The sequence below is a fragment of the Aedes aegypti genome, unplaced genomic scaffold, assembly GCF_002204515.2.
Source record: "Aedes aegypti strain LVP_AGWG unplaced genomic scaffold, AaegL5.0 Primary Assembly AGWG_AaegL5_hic_scaff_857_PBJ_arrow, whole genome shotgun sequence".
Taxonomy (NCBI): domain Eukaryota; kingdom Metazoa; phylum Arthropoda; class Insecta; order Diptera; family Culicidae; genus Aedes; species Aedes aegypti.
Window position 1 is genome coordinate 46,641 of NW_018736555.1, and position 3,228 is coordinate 49,868.

The window sequence follows — 3,228 nt, forward strand, 5'->3', positions numbered from 1 at the left end:
CAATTTTCTGCCTTCAAAATATGTCCCAATTACGACCAGTCCGGTATATATGTCTGTTCACCTTTCGCAAAACCAACGTGTTTCCAATCCACATCTGCTCAAACAAGCGAGCGGTTGTTTACACTGTCCGACTCACTGAATGTGGCGAACCCATCATCTCTCTGTCTCTCGAATTGGCGATTATTTAACCTGACTGGAAAAGCCCCTCCACCTACTCAAGTCGGCAACGGGTGCGTTTATCGCCATGTTGCACAGTGGTACTGCACATAGGTAAATCGAATAAAAAGTCGTCGTCTTTTTCACTTTCTACTCTTTTGTGGCTCAAGAATGTAGGAACAAATTCTTTTTTTTTTCTTACGATCGTGAAAGATGGAGAAGATGTTGTAGAACTTATGTATTTTTGACCGTTTTGTTTTTTTTCGTCACCTCCTTTGTCGGCCAAATTGTATAAAATTCGACAGTAATTTGAGCTTATATTCTAAAACATTTAATTTAAATTTTGGGCCAAACAGGTAGGGCCCCTACATATTGCCAATTATGTTATCTCTCAACCAGTTATTTTCCCTGCTTAGTATAATCGTACTCTAGAATCAGATTCTCAGTTATGTGGTATTACTTTTCACAATTTCATAGGTGTGGACCGCATCCACCGCACGCCACAGCTACGCTACTGCATAGCAATGACATCAACCTGATGAGTAGTTTTGAAAAGCAAATCATGATTGGTTTGGTAATTTTTTGATGGCAGTTATCATCATTTATGACCACTTTAAAGAACAAATGGAACCACTGTGTGCTGTGGTAGTCCTTCGGCGGGGTTAGTCATACGTATCAAGGCTGTGCGGTGCACCATTGGCCACAGCCACAGGTAGAGTGCATTGGGTCTCCAGGGAGTTGTTTTGGCCCACAGAAAGAAATAGTTGCTTTCACGCAATCACACCAAAATAGCTCCAACATGCGTGGGGCGGCGAGCTACGTTCATGGCAGAGCAGGCTCCCTCCACTGTATAAATTATATTTATTGCACTGATGTACGAGTTTGCTGGAGCCATCTCCGGCGTTGTCAATTTGTTGATTCACCTCATTATCTGCGATTTTATTATTTTGTCCGATACGGTAAAGCCGGATAACACCTGGTTGGGGAGAAGTGTGGAGATAGATAAACATTTTTTGCGCGATGCTGCAAGGCTACATGAACAGAATCGAAGGCGTCTGTGCTGTGTTAATGGTATTACCTAATAAAGAAATATCACTGAAGTAAATACTACAGTTTTTGAAATAGACTTGTGCTGTTTAAGGTAGGTTGAAGAATTTAGATCTGTATATTTTAAACTTGGCTTCTTTTAAACTTAGACTAGAAAACATGGAATATCTGCGATGCAAACGTAACATTTACCATCCTTGTAAGGAATTGATTTTTTTTATTTTTTTATTTAGTTAACATCTACACAGATAACACTGAATCAACAATTTCACGCCACAATACTCGGTTCGTGGCCGCATCTCTCCATCCTCGGTTCTGCCCCACGCTCGCCAAATCGATACGCACTTGATCCGCCCACCTAGCTCGCTACGCTCCACGCCTTCTTGTACCAACCGGATCCGAAGCGAATACCATCTTTGCAGGGTTGCTGTCCGGCATTCTTGCAACATGCCCTGCCCATCGTATCCTTCCAGCTTTGGCCACCTTCTGGATACTGGGTTCGCCGTAGAGTTGGGCGAGCTCGTGGTTCATCCTTCGCCGCCACACACCGTTCTCCTGCACACCGCCGAAGATCGTCCTAAGCACCCGACGTTCGAAGACTCCAAGTGCTTGCAGGTCCTCCTCGAGCATCGTCCACGTTTCATGCCCGTAGAGGACTACCGGCCTTATGAGCGTTTTGTACATGGTACATTTGGTGCGGGCGTGAATCTTTTTTGACCGCAGCTTCTCCTGGAGGCCATAACAGGCCCGACTTCCATTGATGATGCGCCTCCGCATTTCACGACTAACGTTATTGTCAGCCGTCAGCAAGGATCCAAGGTAGACGAACTCATCGACCACCTCAAACGTATCCCCGTCTATCGTAACACTGCTACCTAGGCGAGCCCTGTCGCGCTCGGCCCCACCAGCTAGCATGTACTTTGTCTTGGCCGCATTCACCACCAGTCCAACTTTTTTCTGCCTCGCGTTTCAGGCGGGTGTACAGGTCTGCCACCTTTTCAAATGTTCGGCCGACGATGTCCATATCATCCGCGAAGCAAACAAATTGACTGGATCTCGTAAAAATCGTACCCCGGCTGTTAAGCCCGGCTCTTCGCATAACACCTTCTAGCGCAATATTGAACAACAGGCACGAAAGGCCATCACCTTGTCGTAGTCCCCGGTGGGATCCAAACAAACTGGAGTGTTCGCCTGAAACCTTCACACAATTTTGCACACCTTCCATCGTCGCTCTTATCAGTCTCGTGAGCTTCCCGGGAAAGCTGTTCTCGTCCATGATTTTCCATAGCTCTACGCGGTCGATAATGTCGTATGCCGCCTTGAAATCGATGAAAAGGTGATGCGTTGGACCTGGTATCCATGACATTTTTGGAGGATTTGCCGTACAGTAAAGATCTGGTCCGTTGTCGATCGGCCGTCAACGAAGCCGGCTTGATAACTTCCCACGAACTCGTTTACTACAGGTGACAGACGACGGAAGATGATCTGGGATAATACTTTGTAGGCCGCATTTAGAATGGTGATCGCTCGAAAGTTCTCACAATCACACTTGTCACCTTTCTTGTAGATGGGGCATATTACCCCTTCCTTCCACTCCTCCGGTAGCTGTTCTGTTTCCCAGATTGTGTCTATCAGCTAGTGCAGACAAATGGCCAGCCTCTCCGGACCCATCTTTATGAGTTCAGCTCCGATACCATCCTTACCAGCAGCTTTATTGTTCTTGATCTGGTGAATGGCATCCTTAACCTCCCTCAAAGTGGGGGCTGATTAGTTTCCATCTTCCGCAGTACTGACGAAGGCATTTCCTCCATTGTCCCGTCCTTCATTGCCTGTGCTCTCAGCGCCATTCAGATGCTCGTCGAAGTGCTGCTTCCACCTTTCGATCACCTCACGCTCGTCCGTCAGAATGCTCCCATCCTTATCCCTGCACATCTCGGCTCGCGGCACGAAGCCGTTGCGGGATGCGTTGAGCTTCTGATAGAACTTACGCGTTTCTTGAGACCGGCACAGTTGTTCCATCTCATC